We start from the raw sequence: 20,310 nt of genomic DNA, 5'->3' as shown, positions 1-20,310 counted from the left end.
TGAATCAAGTATCTACACTCTCCTCTCTCCATGTCAAACTATTTATTATCAAATAGCACCAATGAATCCAAATAACTCATAAGCATTTGAATCATATACATTTATAGCTTTTTCATCTCCATACTTCCATAAAAATCAAAATTTTCTTGATGTAGTTAAAATATGTATTTTTATCTTTAATGGCACTCAATCTTATTATTTTAACTAAGATGGGAAGGTTTTGTAGCTTTAAAATATGAATTTTTAATGTGAGTAAAGGAGAGTTGAAATATGTATTTTTTTGCATACTTCTATTCATATCTATTACATTTTAAGACAAAAGTTTCTAGGTATTTTTAGAGCTGTATTATCCGAGTAATATAGAAATGACTGATGAACACTGTGTTTTTCAGATTGATCCGGTGTAGAATTAAGTATACTCAACTGCATTTCAAAAATCCATCATATACTTTTAACAGACCAAACAAGCGACTAAGTATACAAAATGCTTGAAAAAAAATTCTGATTCCCTTTTCCAGTATTAGTGCCTGGAGATAGCAGGAACCATATCTATGAAACAGCATAGAAGATTGCTAATATTCAAGACAATATGAATGAATTATTCATAAAAAGTTTCATGTGATTATATCATATATATAGAAGGCATGTGCCAAATGGGATATAATCAGGAAAAGTTTAGAATTTTAAATATGAGACAAAGAGACTTGGTGTAAGTAGGAAACATTACTTAAAGAAAAATCAGAAAAGTAGAAATTTCAAATTAGACATAACCTATTTCGGACATTACATTTACACTATACTATAAACTTTATGTTTAAGTAAGGACCACTTTGAAGTTTTTCATTTAGGCCTGCAAAGCATAACTTTAGGATATGATTAGCATATAAAACTCAGGGAGCCATAGTACCAAGGTACTATATACCAAGTACCAAGTGCCAAGGTACTATACACCAAGTACCAAGTAGCAAGGTGCTATATACCAAGTACCAACGTACTATGAACATAGTACCAAGGGAAGGTCAAAATGGAATTGGCTGTGTGCAAGCCAAGCACCTCAGTTGTCCTACTATATCTCCTGTCCCTGAAAATTTATTTTTGATTCACTATATTCCTGCTCTCCCAAGGGAAAAATGATAATTGTATGTGTCTTTTTTATCTAAAGCTTCTCAAATACTTGAAGAGATTTTAAATGCACATTTATTTTATGGTTGAGAAAATATTCACAGATTTCTGTATGATGAGTCTACTTCATTATATCAAAAATAATGTGCAGGAGCATACGGTTTTGGTCTCTTGTATAAAATAGGAACATTTTATACAAGATTCTAGTAATATCATGATTCTAGTAACTTAGAGTGAAAATCAGCAGTAAACAATCCATTACTGGACTATTCCGTCCCGATGACATAGGAAACAGCTTTTCTGCTACTCAGATGTGCTATTATAATGCAGCTTGAGTTCCAAATCTGCTTGCAGACCGTGGTACACTCCTGCTGAGTGAACCATCTGATTGCCTCCTTGAAGACATTTTATTGTTGATCACAATTTAAGTCAGTGTATTATTAATTTCTCTGGTAACTTGATTTTGATATGCCTTTGTACTGTTCTTTTTATAATTCTCTGTGGCGTTTACATAAAGGGAGATAAATGGGGGATGACAAATACATCTCAAGCATTAACTCCACAGGTGGCCTTATTGAATGACTTTCTCCATATTCTTTGGAGAATTATGTCATCCTTAGTGATTTAAAGTTATTTTTTTAAATTGAGTTATCATTTCCACCAGCTAAAATGGTCTCTCTCACAAGAAGCTACATCTGTAAAGGATCTAACTCAGTATTCAACTCCAAGATCAAGTTATACTGTGTTCAGAGTCTCTATGAATATCAACTAAAAGCGTACTAGCTTTTGGGTTATTGATGTGCAAAGAATATTGATTTTTTTTATTACATTTGATGGATCCTTAAAAAAAAATCAAGAACAGTCGTTAAGCTTGATTTCACAATCAGTAAAAACTGTGTTCTGAGTGATAGTACAGCAGCAAATTTAATCCCTGGCATCCCACATGATCCTCCAAGCACTGCCAAGAGTAATTCTTTAGTTCAGAGTCAGGAGTAACCACTGAGCATTTCTAGGTGTGTCCCCTAAACAAAATGAACTTAGCATAATATCTCTCAGATATATCTTATTTCTCTTAGCAGCCTCTTTTTACTCGTTCTTCCCAGAGGTGCCACATTGGAGGCTCTTTCAGGGTCAGGGGAATGAGATACATCATTTTTTCTGTATTTGGCATATTGAATATGCTTGCCAAGCTCTGCTGTGAGGCCAGGATGTTCTTGGTAGCTTGCAAGGTTCTCTTAGAGGGAGAACTAGGCTATAAGAGGTGGCAGCATGCTTCCAGGAGGTTTGTTTTATAGTGTCTGGATGTTGGCCATTGATGGGATTACACAGCGCTGGGGCAGTTTGTGGGTGTGATTGCCAAGCTACTGGAAAATGGGGGATCTGGGTAGAGGAGACCCAGTCCTGATCTGAGCAGGCGTGGAGATCTCAGCCCTGGGGTCCTGTACACCTGGGTTCCTCTGCCCGGTCCTTCATGCGTGAGACTCATCCGAATGTGTGGAGAGTGATCTTGAGCATAGTTGTGGCTGAGTTCCGGAGGTCTTTGACTACTGGGGCTCTGCTGAGGGTGGGGAGAGAAACTCAACCAGCCCCCCTCTAATGTCCCTGGAAGACAGCCAGGCGCGGGGTCAAGACAGGCAAGAGAGGCAAGAGAAGCTGCTAAAATCTCTGGACTAGGATTAATGGAGACATTACTGGCACCCACTCAAACAAATTGATGATCAATGGGATGACAAGGATACAGTGATTTCTTATTTATAAGTCAGAAATTGAGCCTTTGCCTGTGTATGTCCACCTCCCAATGTCCCCCCAACCCCTCACCTACAGCAAGTGGAACTCGTGCCAGCTGATATCATTCTTTAAAACCACCCAATCAGGTGCATTGAGGGGAATGAGAAACCTCCCCTCCCTCCTGCCCTGGCAATCCAGTGGCTGTGCTAAACTTGACCACAAAGCTGCTGTTCTCCAGCCCCCCGCCCCACTACAATAGGACTGGTAAGATGACTACAGGGTCTTAATTCAGGGTCACAACAGCCCCCATAAAAGGCCTGATGACTAAATGGGAGAAACTAGATCTACAACTTTTTATACCACTGTAATACAGTTACATGGTAATGAAAAATGTTTGAAGACACATGAACAGTAGTATGTTAGTTAAATAACAAATCGATCCATAGTCAGCTAACTAGGGATTTAAAGCTCCAGTGTCAACATCCAAAAAACTTAAAGAACATTGCAGAGTATTGGGGGAGGTGGCATAGTGATAATACAGCAAATACAGTTGCTTTGCATGCAGCTCCCCACAGCCGGGTTTGAGCCCCAGTATCTCATATGTTACCCTTAGCACCACCAGAAGTGATCCTAGAGCACAGAGCCAGGAATATGCCCTGAGGGCTGTCAGGTGCAGTCCCACAGTAAAACAAACAAAAAGACCCTGTGTGTGGAAATGGTATCAACTGCACTGGCAGAGAGAGATAGGAGTCCAGGAAAGTTCTCTATTCATCAAAATTCTTGAGGCAGGTTAACAAAGATTTCAAATCAATACTTTGCAAATTGCAATGGAAAATAAGAAATCACCTGTAGAAAAATATCATCCAGTCAAAGATGAATTTATTCAGAGTCCATACAAATGGAGTACAAGTTGCTAATGAACACAATATCAAGCCAAAGTAATAGAATTCTGAATGCCGAGGGCTGTATCAGCAAACTTGAAGACAAAATATAAGCAGTAGTTATACTGAAGTGGCAGAAGAAAAGAGAAATTGAAAAGAATAATGTCAAAGACAATGGAAGATGCTTAGTGAATAACAGCTAGAGGAATAATCTAATTATAGGAACACCAGAAGGAGAGATAAAGGAGAACGGGGAAATGCTACTGGTAGAAGGTATAATAAGCTAAAACTTTCTAAGTCCCTGGAGGTAGATTTCTGTGAGGTTCAAAGTATACTTAAATAGACTGCAGCAGAGTAACACCAAGAAACAGTGTAATAAAAATGGGAGGAGGCAAAGAGAGAGACAGAATACTTAAAACATTAAGAGAAAAAAGAAAAAAATCAAGTACAAAGAAAATAACATAATAATTACAGCATTTCTCTCATGTGAAACTGTCATTGTCACTGTCATCCCGTTGCTCATTGATTTGTTTGAGCGGGCACCAGTAACATCTCTCATTGAGAGACTTATTGTTACTGTTTTTGGCATATCCAATATGCACGCTAGCATGCCAGGCTCTGCCGTGCGGGCTCCATATTCTCAGTAGCTTGCTGGGCTCTCCGAGAGGGGCGGAGGAATCGAACTCGGGTCAGCTACATGAAAGGCGAACACCCAACTGCTGTGCTATCGCAAGAAAAATCATGGTGACATATTTAAAGTCACTGCCACTGTCATTCTGTTGCTCATTGATTTGCTTGAGCGGGCATTAGTAAGGTCTTCACTGTGAGACTTGTTTGTTACTGTTTTTGGCATGTTGAATACACCACGAGTAGCTTGCCAGGCTCTGCCTGACAAGATACTCTCAGTGGTTTACTGGGCTCTCTGAGAGGGGCGGAGGAAACTAACCTGGGTCAGCTGCTTGCAAGGTGAATGCCATACCACTGTGCTATGAGCTTTTTAACCACAGCAACTCTAATATATGCTATTGGAGCTGGAACTACTGTAGCTGCTGGCATCAGACTTGCCCTCCAATGGATCCTCTTTAAAGGATTTAAAGTGAACTCATTCCAATTACAGGGCCTAGAAAGAGTCCTGTATTGTTATTTATAATATTGAATGAAAAAACCTTTCAATCTAGAATCCACTACTTTGCAAAACTGTCATTTAGATTTGAGGAAGGAATTAAACATTCTCAGGCAATCAAGAGTTACTGCAAGAACTACTGAAAAGCTGTCTTTGAAAAGCAAGTGGCCATTTGCAAAAACAACTAAATTCCAAATAGAAAAATGACAGTATGGCTCTTTTGTATCAATAATCTCTTAGCAATCCATTTAGCAATTTTGGGAATCTATAAAGATGTTGGATTTTAATATCAAAAATATGCAAATTATGAGTGGGGCTAAGGTTATCATCTGATTTTAGGGAAATAGCACTCTCCTAACTCAGCCAGGTGTGCCCCCAAATGATTATGGGAATTAGAAGAGAATAAAACTAAGGAGATAAAACTATGGAAGAAAGTTACAGAAACTACATCACAGACTCCAAAGATGGTGGAAGGAGGTCTAGTACTCAATAGCTGGGAGAAGCAGCGAGACACCTCTGCACAAGGTCTAAGAAGGACTGTAGTGCGGGACTATATTGATTTTAGTCAAATAAGACCTCTACTTCTGAATTCTGGTCTACAGAAATATAGGAGGATACATTTTTGTTGTTTTAAAACACTATTGTATTGTTTTCTGGTAATTTGTTTTGTTAGCCATAGAAATAAAAGGAATAAATAATTCAAAATTGAGGAAGAGAAAATTAAGTGGTGGCTCTTAGAATACTAGTGAAAAGGTTGGAATTAAATCTTTTCTGTATTGAACATGAGAGAAAAGTTTGAAGTAAACCTACCTTTAATATTTATTGATGAAAATTATTTGATTATGCATATAAACAACTAAATGTAGCATGGTAAGATTACAATGGTTATGGAAAAGATTTTGAATACTCTACAGAAATGAACGCTCAAAGCTAAAGTGTATTATGTCAAGAGAAATAAATGGCATTTGGAACTCTCCAAAATGAGTACTTAACCCATATTTGCTAAGGATAAAATATTTCTGGCTTAAATTGTAGTGGTATCAAAGCAGGCACCCCCAAAATAGTTAAATCTAATTTGTAATATGAGTGCAGATAGTGTTGAAAGAACAGTGGTTGATAAGTTTGGGATTTTAAATACAACTTGAAGTTCAAGTAATAAGACTAAAATAACTGAACTCCAAAAGGCAAAATAGGGTTAAATATAAGATATTTTACAAGAAATACTTTATTGTCCTTAAGTATTCACTCATCCATCTGGTTTCAAGATCAATTACATTTGTGTAAGGTAAATGAGGAGCCAACTTATTTTCTATAAGCCTGACTCTGGGCTACTTTACCCTATAACTCTTGTTAACTTCATTCCCAAACATATGCACTAAAGTCCTGTGACATTTTGTCTATTTTAAGACACTGATGCCACCAAATTCATCTCTTTATAAACAAAAATCAAAGCACATAATTATAATTTCAGAGATTTCCATCCCATTAGCTATGCTGAACACTTAGACCATCATTTTGGAAACACCAGTTGCAACAACAAAAAAAATAGTAACCCACTAAAATTGTAACTACCAAAAATACCTGAAGCATCTGCCTTTTAAGAAGATGAACTTGGAGGAGAAATTACCCGTAGGATAGACTTGAATGACAATCAATCATCAACAGTAACCCAAATACATTAAGTGTTTTATACATGCTTTTGAAATGTCAGTAGAGTTGACACATCACTCGGCATAGTACAGAAGCTCCCCTCAAAGCGAATCATCTTGCTTCATCATTCTGACCTTTGTGACTGACTTTCCACTAACCAAAATGCTGCAGGATCAGATATAAGAAATAATTTATTTACCTGAATAATTTGTAAACACTGATTTCATGGAAGATCTCAATGCTGCTCCTCCCAGGTGTGAGTATAAAATGAGGTCCCCATAACCATGCCACTGGACTCCACGCCAGGCTGTTTTCACTCATGTTGCCCCAGAGGGGGACAGGTGAGAACCCTCCCTGCTCTAAGGGACCCAGCCCGGCATCCGACCTCCACTACCCAACCACCGCTATGCTCCAGGCCGCTGACTGGACCGTGTGGCCACGAAGACACTTCCTACACATTTTCCATAATTACCACACCATATTTTATGGAGTTCAGACAGTTGGCAACAAATCATAGAGAGAACTATATAATACATATATACATATATACATATATATATTTCATACACATATACATATACCTCTTGGAGAGCCTGGCAAGCTACCAAGAGTATCCTGCCCACATGGCTGAGCCTGGCAAGATACCTGTGGTGTAATCGATATGCCAAAAACAGTAACGATAGGTCTCATTCCCCTGAACCTGAAATAGCCTCCAATCATTGGGAAAGATAAGTAAGAAAAGGCTGCTAATATCTCAGGGCTCAGAGGAATAGAGACGTTACTGGTGTCCACTCAAGTAAATAGAAGAACAATGGGATGACAGTGATACAGTGATTTCATGGAAAAAGCTTTTCAATTTTGTGTCCTTCATATTTTTAAATCTTAAGTAACTTCATTCATATGTCCAACTATTAGATAGTAGACAAAATTTTTATTTAATATTAAAGCTTGATATTGCACATGTCTGATGAAAGAAAAGTGTAAAGAAAGGTAAATGTAACGTTAGGGGAAAAGAGCATTAAGTGATTAGTAATAAATTTTTTTCTTTATAAAACTGTATTTATTGCATTTAAAGTACAGGAGAAACTTCACATCTTGTGGCATTGTATGATACTCACTAATGGTGCATATGGTTGTCCTCTGCAAGATGAAGAAAGATGTAAAAAACAATTAATTATAATAAATTTACTTTTATTTATCTTCTGATAATTCTATTTGTTTTCCTTCTTTTTTGAACCAAATAATATGAAATAAATTTGTTGTATGCTTGTAAAGAGGGCAATTAGTGGCTTAATATATAACAGGGCAGGTATGATGACTGCTGCAATAAGATCCAAGTATAAAATAAAATTTAATGCGATTTGTTTTAGATGCCAGAGTTGGGAAAAGAGGTTTAATGTTAACATCCAAGCCCTCTATGTATTAGTGTGCATGTATTATGTGCTTTATATATCCTCTAAGCGCATGAGTTGAAGGTCTTTTCTAATTACCAGAATTGAATAGTTTTTTTTTTTTAAATACCCAAATATTCCTTTTTAGTTGTGTTTACAACATGAAAGTTTTAGACATGGATTCATCTGACTGATTTTATTAGAACACAAACCTGAGAACATCACATAAAATACAAATATCTGATGAACTTCTATATATTATTTTAGTTTACATTATTTGGGGGGTTCCCAAGTGGTTATTAGGTCTGGATCCCTCCTTATTTTTCTTACCCAGATAGGCCAATAATCCAGTAAGAGGGTCCAAGGATCTGCTGTTGCTCTGGCCCTGAAAGCCAGGAATTGCTCTAGTCACTCTTGTGGTGTTCGGGGACATCCAGGGTTGCACCCGGTTTTCCCCGAACCCAGAAGGGCTTGAGAGTCATTTGATTCCAGAGATGGAATCGAAGTCTGCCATATGCAATGTATGCATCTTAACTCTGGTATTGTCTTTCCAGCTCTTGAATACCTTTTAAAATTAAAAACACACACAGCCTATGATTTGGCAGTTTACTTTTAAGAATCATCCTATTAAGATGTTAGCACATGAATAATATATTATGCAAAAGGACATATAGAAGAGTCAGAAACATTGTGAGTTCACATGAATATGAATGTATGGAAAATAAAATATCATTCATTCATAGCAGCTATTCTAAGGAATCTATGGCAAAAATTGCTATTAAAATAAAGAAATTGAAGTATTAAGTGCTATTTAATCAGTAGACTCTGCTCATGTGCTGTTAAATCATATACCAGGACATAGATTCTCAAATTAAGTGGATGTTTCATTATTTGTTTGTTAGATAATTGTTTTTCTCCCATAATTATAAGGCTTCATTGCTCATTTTTCCGAAATGTCCTTAAGTTATGGTCAATTTATCTAAATATAATTCATTTGGATTTTAATCTTCAAACAGTCTTTGAGTATATCAGGCCTTCTAGGAATATGTGGTAATTTGTAATTAGTGACATTTATGAACTATTTCCTTAATATAATTTATATTTATAATATTCAGATTAAAATTGCTTCACACCTAGGAAAAGTTACATTGTATTTGAAATTTTCAATGAGCAGAAATAAGAATTTAGCTACTAACCTTTAAAATAAAATGATGACGTATAGACTTGATGGTTATATCTGCTTATACAAACATATTATAAATGCCCTTTTCACTTTAGTGAAGTTAAATTCTTGAAACTCTTACCTTTAATCTGAAATGGGTAGTATATTCTGTATATTTCCTAATATAATTTTCTTCATAATTTCTTTACAATTGTTCTTGTTTATTGTGCCTTTTGTTAAGACCAGCAAGTGTCTAACAGTTTTTAAGAGGGAAACTAATTTTGGCCATGGATATAACCTCTTAACATCTTTTTAAAAAATTTCAGCTTTTTAATTAAAGCACTATGATTTACAAAGTTATTAATAAGAGTTGTAAGCATATTGTGTTCCAACACCAATCTCACCACCAGTATCAACTCTCTTTCATCAATACTCCCGGTTGCTCTCTCATTCCCCAGCCTCCTTCTTAACATGCAAAATTCTAAGTTTGGTTATTGTAGTTTGAGTCTCATATTTGCAGTGTTGTTGGAGTTGTGGTTAGATATATACTTTACAACACCTCTATACCACCAATGTGCCTAAGGTCACTGACCGACCCCTACTCCTGTTACTTCCCATCTACTGCATGTTATTTCCTACTTTGATTTAATTTCTTTCCTCCTCTGTTCTTCTCATTTTTCCTTATCTTTTAACAGAAAAAAATGGTTTTTTTTATTTCTATAATTAAGCACTGTGATTTATAAAGTTACTCATAGTTGAGTTTTAGACATACAGTATTGCCACACCAATCCCAACACCAGTGTCAAATTCCCTCCACCAATCTGCGCAGGTTTCTTCCCATGTCTCTCCCCACTCCATCATGCCCTCTTGACAGGCACCTTTCAAAGTCCAGTTGTTAGGGTCTTTTAATTTCAGTGTTGTTGACTCTGTGTTTTGGGCATTTGGCTTTATCATTCCTTAGCATTCCTTTTATGCCTTTCTTCGTTGAGAAGAAACTGTGTCTTCTCACCCCCTATACTCTTTCTTTCCTTCTCATCCTTATACTCTGGGGCCAAGGTTAATCAGCGCATCCCCCTTTAAGATATTGCACTCCCTCATCTAGCTCTTTTAAGTATGCTGTATAAGTGATACCGTCCTGTGTTTATCCTTCTTCTTCTGGCTCACTTCATTTAATATTATGTCGGCCTGTATTTTTCTTTTTTTAATTTCTGTTCTGATTTCTATAATCTAGAGTCCAGAGTAATCTATGTATCCCTTATTTGATATAACCTTATCCTGTTATTTTATGTACCACACATAAGTGAGATTATCTGACATTTGTCCATTAATTACTTCACTGAACGTTCCTGACTTTTTTTTGAGGATATAACATTTGCAATTGTCTTTTTTTTTAATTGAATCACCATGACACACACAGTTACAAAGCAGTTCACTGTCAGTTTTCAGCCATGCAATGTTCGAACAACCATCCCTATCCTTCCACCAGTGTACATTTCCCATGACCAATGTCCTGGTATACCTCCCGCCACCCCCACCCCACGACCAGCCTGTCTCTATGGCGGGCACTTCCCTTTTATCTCTTTCTCTATCTTCCTTTAGGCATTATGGTTTTCAATACAGATATTGAGAGGCAATCCTGTTCATTCTATGCCTACATTCAGCACATAGTGCTTACCCAGAATGATCATGTCCAACTTTCTTTGTCATAGTGGTCCCATTTCTATCCCAACTGCCTTCTCTCCCAGCACTTGGTCAGGCTTCCAATGCTGACCATTCCTTCTGGCCTGTGTTTCTGCTGTCCTTGGATATTAGTCTCTTAATATCAGACCTGAATCCATAAGGTACATGGAGGGAAATTGGGGCAGAACCCTCCATGACATTGAAGGTAAAGACATTTTTAAGGATGAAACACAACTGAGCAACCAAGTGAAAAATAAATAGCAAAAATGAGTATGTGGGGGGCTGGAACAATTGCACAGCTGGTAGAGTGTTTGCCTTGCATGTGGCCAAGCCGGATTTGATTCCCAGCATCCCATATGGTCCCCTGTGCACAGCCAGGAGTGATTCCTGAGTGCAGAGCCAGGAGTAGCTCCTGTGCATCGCCCCATGACCCAAAAAGGAAAAAAAAGAATAGGTGGGACTATATTAAACTAATAAACTTCTGTGTAGGATAACATTGGTTTGCCCTGCCTCTCTGGCTGCTAGGAGCTTGTGTTTGTTGATTGCTCCCTCCCCACACACCTGTCAATTATCTTTGTCTCCTGATCAGTCTCTGACTTGTAAATATTGTCTTTCTTCCCTTTACTATCCTTTGCATGGTTAACTATTTCAGAGCAGTTGCTGTTTTTGTATAGATACAGGTAGAAAGTTAAAAATACAAGGCTGTGGCTTGGGAGTTGATTGACTCCAGGTAATATACTTCCTGGACATCTGCTCTCTCACCTTAAACCTCAGCTGCCCTTACTTTCTGGATCCCCACAAGCAGGGTCCCGAGAAGGGACTGGATGGACCCAAGGTAAGCGGTGAGCTATGAACTATCCTGGCATTGAAATGGGCTTGGCCAATGTGCCCTAATGCTTAACTATAAGTTAAGAGCTTGGTCATGGACAAATTCTGTCATGATCCAAAAGTAATAACTAGATTTGGTCTCTGCTGGCATTAGGAATGATTGATCTGGCATGAGCACAGTAGTATGAGTCTGTGGTAAGATGTTCCCAGAAGAGACTATAAGCCTAAGGTGTCTATTATTAGTGTGTCCATACAGAATGGTAAATATTAAAAAGGAGAATTAAAGATGCTAAGTAAGCTGCATCTTTAAAGAGAGGAGAAACATACATTAAGGGCTGTTTTGCCCTTGTGGGCTACAGGTGGAAATGATGACTGGTCCAGTCCTTTTGAAAAATAATTCAGGCATTCCTCAAAAAGCTATAAATTGGGATTCCATATAACCCAGCGATACTTGAGAATAGGTGACTGATTAGAGAACTATGGCACATCTACACAATGAAATACTATGCAACTATTACGCGGCCCGGAAAATGCTCCGGACCCGAATTGGGGCCAACAACACCGGGGAGCCACCGGAAGTCACGCCCTCGACCCACCCTCGGCGCCATCTTGCCACATTCAACAGAGAAGCAGCCAGGCATTCTGGTGAGCAATGCGGCCCGGAAAATGCTCCGGACCCAAATTGGGGCCAACAACACCAGGGAGCCGGACGGAGGAGGTGCAGCCAGCACACCTTCTCCAGATGGAGCCCTGGCGACACTGAGCAGCAACTAACTCCGGGATTCGGGACTGGGACACATCTGAGTCGCGTGGCGGCGCGACCTTTTCTAAAACCTGAAAACATACAATCTTTTAATGGAAAACTAATTATCAAATGCTTCCTTAGTAGGGCTATCTTGTTTGGGGGTATAACTCCCACAACAATAGTGAGTTTTGTGTTGAAATATGGAACATAATCAAGGTGAAGAGAAAATGAAGTGAAATTCATCAGTTATACAGTTGGGGTGGAGGGGTATACTGGGGATTTTGGTGTTGGAATATGAGCACTGGTGAAGGGATGGTGTTTGAATACGGTATAATTGAGACATAAACCTGAGAACTTTGTGACTTTCCACATGGTGATAAAATAAAAAAAAGAAATACTATGCAACTATTAAGAAAATCAAGTTATGAATTTTGCTTATAAATGGATGGACATGGAGAATATCATGCTGACTGAAATGAGTCAGAAGCAGAGGGACAGGCATAGAATGATTTCACTCATTTGCAGCGTATAAAAAGTACATAGCTGACATTTTAAATTAGGGAATATATCTTTAACTTTTTCCTTTCCTTTCAGTAATTATCTTTGTTGTTGTTGTGATTACTAAGATTGTACAGTTGTTTGTAGTGTTAAGATACTTTAACATACACATGTTATATACCAGAGATGATGCAATTCTGTGACTCCTGGGATCACAAATGACAATGTTGTTGAAATTATACATAAAAGGAATTTTACTGGTGGTCTCAATGATGGAAGGCAAGTTCTCTGCCAGTGAGCATAGTTCAGAAACCTCAGTAATACTAATTGAATGATATTGTGTGATATAGAATGTTTTCTTATGAGAGGATCATTTACTTTGCAACTAACTGTTTAGATTAAAAAGTAACAAAATACATAAAATGATAATTATCATATGAATTAGCTGATATCCCAGAGACAACCATTTGTGAGTTTTTCTCGAAACAATTTGACATGAATTGTATGTTTATCTTTAGAATTTTGCTTGTATTACTTTCTCTGAAATGCATAATGCAAATGAAATAATTTGAATCCAAGCACTGCAGTACTGTAGCACTGTCGTCTCATTGTTCATCGATTTGTTTGAGCAGGCACCAGTAACATCTCCATTGTAAGACTTGTTACTGTTTTTGGCATATCGAATACAACACAGGGAGCTTGCCAGGCTCTGCCGTGTGGGCGGTATCTTCTTGGTAGCTTGCCGGGCTCTCCAAGAGAGACAGAGGAATCGAACATGGGTCAGCTGCATCAGCCACGTGCAAGGCTAAGGCCCTAACCTCTGTGCTATCACCCCAGTCATTTAATATATTTTTTCCATCAAACATTTTACAATATTAACTTTGAAATTTCAGCTTCAATTATTAGACTGTAGTGGAATATATATATATATATCATATATTATATATATATATAATCCTGAATTTGGAAGTTTGGGGCTAGAGAGATAATTACAACACATAGGGTGCTTACCTTGCATATGGCTAACCCCTGGCACACTATGTGGTTCCCCAAGTTCCACCCTGAGTGGTCTTTGAGCACAGCACAGAGCCAAGAGTACTGTTCTGAGCACTGTCAGGTGTAGTCCAATTCTCTCCTACTCCCAAAAGGGAAGATAGTAATGGATAGAATTTAGAAGCTCACAAACCACTGGACTAATGGAGAATGATAGTGCTAGTGAAAATCTTGATAATAATAGTTTATACCAAGAAACACAAGAGGTTTACTTATCAGCAATATCTTACATATCGTTATATGAATACCTCATTCAAGTTATTGTTTATTAATCTAAAAACTAAAATACAGAATATGTCACACTGTACTTTCATAAAATAATGGAAATATTTTAGTTAATAAAGTTTCTCTTAGACTGTTGGTGCTTCTTGCAAAGGAGGTGAAATATACTTCCCTCTTCTTACATCTCAATGGCATAGTGATTCAATGAAAATATTTTCTGGGATGGGATACTCTTGACCTTTAAGACTAGGCTAAAAAGATAACAAAGCAAAAATGAGATATTCTGAGTAAGTACCGACAAAGAAAAATTCGGAATCGTTTTTCTAACTGCCTTTTTCTTTTCTTGATCGCTTTCTTTTCTTCTGTATTTCTCAGTCTGTATCTCTTTCTCTGAGAATCTCTTTTCTAATTCTGCCTGGGCTCAATCTGTGTCTCAGACTCAGAGGAAACCCAGGCAGTATAGAGATCCTGAGAGGCAGCTTGCTGTTCTCAGACAAGCAACAGTTTCAGAAACATTACAGTTGACAGTTAGCCCTGCAGACATTAGAGTTGTAAATGAAGAAGCCTCAGGCCATTTCAACTTCTGACCTTTGCACCGCCATAGTCTTATGCAAAACTTAGGTTGATGTGCAAGATGAAGTATGTGATCCTTTTAAACTATTCAGAGTGTGTTTGTGTGTGTGTGGGGGGTAGGTGTGGAATATTTTTTATGCAGTGGCAGTAACCAGACCATAGAGCAACAGTAACCATAACATAGGCCTTCTTATTGTTTTCCTGTTCCTCTAGAATATAAATAACTACTTAATAGTGAGAAAATGATCTGTCTCTTTTGCAGCTGCTGTCCCAATGTCTGGCTCATAGAACCGTCTAAGTTAAAAATCTGATCATTTTTTTTCCCCACTGAAAGTAGCAAAGTTGTTATGACTTGCTAAGTTTTTGTGCCTCAGAATGCCTTAAATATTTATACTAGAGAGAAAGGTTCTGTTTGCTGCTACATATTGGATTTTACTTAGAAGCCAGTCACATTGTTATAAAACATCCATGCATAATATCACATATATTTTCACTCTTAAAATACATTGTTTTTGCTAGGGATGCAATGTTCTGGTCATTTATCTTCTTTGAACCCTCTCAAAGCTTTTATGCTCTTCTTGAAAGCTGCTTAAACCTCTTTGCTCTTAAACACTTTGTTATTATACAAGTTTACTCACTTTTTTATTGTGACTTGAAACATTTTCTATATGATTTGTCAGTACTTTTCAAATGAATGAGAAAAGTGTGGGTAAAGGGTCAGAATGAATCTGTCTCTCTTCCACTCTTTTCCTCAGGTGCCTCTGGCAGTGATGTAAATCAGACAATGTAAGTGTTTTTGTAGATTTTATGCACAATGCCAATATCCACCTTTCACCCAAATGTCAAATTCCTTTTTCCTCTATTATATGGAAAATGGTTCAATTAGGCTTATTGTTACATCATCCCAGAAACGCTTTTTTTTCTGCTTTAAATTGATCATCAAGTGTTGTCCTTAGCTATATTCCACCACTGTTCTTTCATTCCTCTGAAATTTCCTTAACACGAACTTGGTTTGGGTGGCAGACCTAAAGGTTAGGGAGGCTCAAGATGCAATTACCCCATAGAACTGGAAATTACTGTATATCCTATGTTAGACATCACTCTTCCTAGAAACACATCATACTTCTCCCAAGAAAGCTAATTTTTCATTGCCTATTTGTTCTCTTTGACCCTGTCTCTTGTAAAGTTGTTGGATCTGTCCTTGTCCTGTGCTAAATTATAAGTTGGATTTATCTTGTTAATCATAACAGCTCTACTTTCTTTATCTGAACTTTAAGTTCTGCATTCTTATCTGAAAATTACAAATAATTATTATAATAGTCCACTTAGACATAAGAACTAGACTTCTTTCATGAGTGGCTGGATCCCTTAGCAATCAAAAGAAGCACAACAACTAGCAAAGTGTTCTTTTTCAAAAGAAAGCAGGGTATAAGATCATTTTCTTTCAGCTTAAATTAATGGCAATGATATCATCAGTGAAGTATAGATACATTTATTCTGCATCTTTTATCATCCTTTTCACACTCCGTCAAGTACACTGAATGAGTGAACATTTGAAAAATAAATGACTAAAAGAGAAGGATACATCTAGAAATCCCCTAGAAATTTACTTTGTGATTCTAATTCATACTAATCTTGGTGAAGAGTTCCACTGAGTAGAAATGGATGAAATATTTTCAATCCTCAATGCTGTTTTATCAGCTAAACATTTGAGAAAGAAAATGATTCTTTTCAGAAGTTTCCAAATTGAGATAAAGAGAAATTGAGACTATAGCTCAAGTGATAAAGCACATGTCTAGTGTGTATAAGGCCCTGTGTTTGATCACTGACACCATTGCTAGTGTCCTTCAACACTCCTGAGTGTGGCCCTTATGAAAAAAATTTTTATCCATTCAGTTACATAAAAATACAAATGTCATAAAGTCACTGACTTGCATTTTAATATAATCTTATTTTTTTTAGCTAACGGTTGCATATATTGAGAGAGGGAAGTACTCTTTATCCTAGGTTGCTATTTACATAGACAAAGGTTAGATAATATACTCTACATCTTTATATATGTAAATTTAACTTCTGATGTTACTTTCCAGTCATCAGAGAGAGAGAGAGAAAGTAAGAAAGGACATTGTCCTTCTCAGTTCAAAGAAAAACTACATAGTACAACTCCAAATATGTTATTCTTATCATAACTGTAAGTACTGAATTTGAATTAAAAACCTTCAACATATTTTATAGAAATATTAATTACACACATTTTAGTAGGATACTACTTGTCAAATAAAACATTGCATTCTATCAGTTCTTAGACACAAGATTTCTTTCTCTAGTTAGAAGTTTATATGGCATATAAATCTGTAATTTCTTCATTGATATTAAAAGATGGAGCAAACTACTACATATATTTATCATTTTAGCATTTATTAAAGAAGAATAATAAAAAATAACTGATCCAATTATAATAATATGTTAACATTAAGCACAACCTATGTAAAAGGATGCTTTTCACGTTGATTGAAGTCCTATTTCCTATTTTACTATCAAGAGATAGAGCCTCACCCCTAAGACAATGGCCTACATCAGAGACCAAAAGCAAGTGTTGGTGCGAATATAAAGAGAAATGAACACTCATATACTGTTTGTTGGAATTTACTTTGTTCTAGCACATTTGAAATACACCATAAATGCTTCCATTCTTAAGTAGCTAAAAGCTATAAGCTCACCTATGGTTATCGCTGCCTGGGAATCAAGAAGCAATCCAATGGCTAAGTAACAATAGTTAAGATACGGAAAACAATCTAAGTGCCCCATATCAGATGAATGGATAAAGAAGACTGATTTGTATACACAATGGAATCCTGCTCTGTTATTAGGAAAACAATGAAATCTTGCCTTTTGATAGAACTTGGATCATCTGGAGGGGTGCAAGGTGAAATGAATTAAGTCAGAAAGACAAATATACAATATCTCACTCAAATGTGAACTATAAAGAAGGAACACATGGGAATAGACAAAACCAAATAAATGCAAACTTTTCGATGCAGGGCATGCAACTGTGGTTATAGGACGTAGAGAATACTGAACTGAGAGGTCATACTCCTATTATTTCCCTCCCTTGATGTTGCCCAGTTTCAGAGTGTCAGGAAACATGTATTAAGCTATGGTTCTCATATTTCTGCCACTCTCTTAACATTGCTTGAAAGTGTCATTCAACTCAATGATGAAACTTATAACCTCAAAAAACCTCTTATGGGGACTAGTATAAACTGATTCTGAAAGAAAAAAACACCCAGTTTTTAAGATAATGCTAAAGACTGCAGGATTAAACATGTAAGTAGTGACCCCTTCAGTAGAAGGGGATTAACGAATTTCTTTTTCACATAAAATTAATTTGGGAATAATATCAGAAGCATTTTCTATGTGTAACCTATACTTTAATTGGCCTTCCTTATGAGACTTTCCACAAGCTGTCATGTTACAAAAGTATAATACCATTTTATAAAACCACTTCAGAAAAATCTTACGATAAACTGTAGCACTGTAGCACTGTCGTCCATTGTTCATCTATTTTCTCAAGCGGGCACCAGTAACGTCCACATTGTGAGACTTGTTACTGTTTTTGGCATATCGAATACGCAACAGGGAGCTTGCCAGGCTCTGCCGTGCAGGCAGGATACTCTCGGTAACTTGCGAGGCTGTCAGAGAGGGACAGAGGAATCGAACCAGGTTGGCTACCCGCTGTGATTAAACAGAATGCAAGAGCAATGGCCACTCTTTTAATTTTATCTTAATTTTCTCCTTTCAAATATGAACCTATTTTTATGAGCTTATTAGCAGGGTAATGTACCAAGCAGAACCCAAGCTATAGTTAAGAATTACACTAGGAACCACAGAAATAGTATAGTGGATATGGTGCCTGTCTTTTGTGTGTCTTGATCCCATATGTAACCTTCTGAACCCCACCAGGAGTGAGCCCTGAGCACAGAAGCAGGAGTACACTCTGATCAAAAGGAGATGTGGCTCCAAAGCCAAAAACACCCCCCACCAAATGACAGCAAATTATACCAGAAACTTAAATATTTGCTTGATTAATAAGCCAAAATATGTTATATCAATTCATGAATAAATGAAGGAACAATGAGTTAAATTTTTAGCTAAACCTTGTAGGGGAAAATTATAGAATATCAGAGCCAGAATAAGTAATTTTGCGTAAGATAAAATTGGAGAGTAGGAGAGATAGTAGAGCAGATAGGGAGCTTACCTTGCACACGGTCAACAAGCTTCGAATTCCCTGGCACAACAATATGGCTCCCTGCTACCCCACCAGAGTTATTTCTAGATCAGAGTCAATAGTAAACCCTGAACATCACTGGAAATGGTTCAAAATCAAGAACCAAATAAATAACGATCTTTTAAAAAGTTGATCTTGTCAAGGAGAACTAAAATTCATACTTCCTGGACCTTGGTTTATTTTAAAAAGTCTCAAATTCCAATTATTGACTAGCATTTAGTTATTTCCCTCCTTTTTTTTTCCAAGATAAGCACATTCTTATGGGAGTCAAGGTTTTCAAAGATAAAATACTTTTAACAAATTTTATCTTAAGTGAAAGCACTATATAGTACTAATTTTTTCAAAATTTTTACAGTTACTGAACCATTCCCAAATTATGAAACCTAACATTGTATAATTTTAATTTTAACTTTTTTTGCTGTATAAATTTGACTGAATTTCTATTCTAATGAAAATTTTTCTTTAAATGAGACATTTGTGGAACCAGCATGTTAAAATAAATTTATACATAAAGCAAAATTTCTAATTTTCAACAGCTTTCTCGACATTGATAGGTGATATATGTATACATATATATATATACACACATACATATACAGATATTTTTATACATTTTATATGATTCAAAACATGAATGATGATATGGTAGTTTTGAAAAAACAAGTTCTAGATTCTTGTATGGTTTTAATTTGTAATTTATACTGGATTAAGGTATTGGCTATCAAAATAATCTGATATGGCTTCTCTGTCTTTCATCTCTCCTCATTCTAATTCTCTTATAGTATTTGAACTTAAATTCTTAGGGCATGGCAACAAATATACTAAGCATTGACCCCATCCCCAATTTTATTATTTGTATTTTGGTCCACAACCAGCACTACTCAAGACTTACTCCTGGTGTTGGGCTCAGGGATCACTCTTAGTGGAGCTCTGTTGTGTATGGGTTGGGATTCAGGATGCCACAAATGAGACTGTGTTAGTCATGTGCCAACACCCTTGTACTCTAATATCTCTCTGCCCCCAATTCCTGCAAAATTGTAACCAATAATTTTGGGTACTCTGGATATTCGGAAAAATTAAAAACATCTTATTTATTGATGCCAATTTATTGATATATAAACATATGAGTATCCTTCTCAATGATATATTTTTCTTTAAAATTTAGGTATGCTTGCAAAATGGGATGGAACAAAACAGAACTATTTATAGTATTAAAACATTCAAGATGTTTTTATATTATCATTACACTACACCTATTTAGGGCTCAGTCAATTCCCAGAAAGAAAGAAAGAAAAAGTGCATGCCAAGTCTGTAGGTAATAAAGCATGTCTGGAACTAGTAAAATAAATCGTCACAGGAAGATGAA

This window comes from Sorex araneus, chromosome 2, assembly GCF_027595985.1.
Source record: "Sorex araneus isolate mSorAra2 chromosome 2, mSorAra2.pri, whole genome shotgun sequence".
NCBI lineage: Eukaryota > Metazoa > Chordata > Mammalia > Eulipotyphla > Soricidae > Sorex > Sorex araneus.
The sequence above is the reverse complement of the archived record's forward strand: the minus strand, read 5'-3'. Positions refer to the sequence as shown.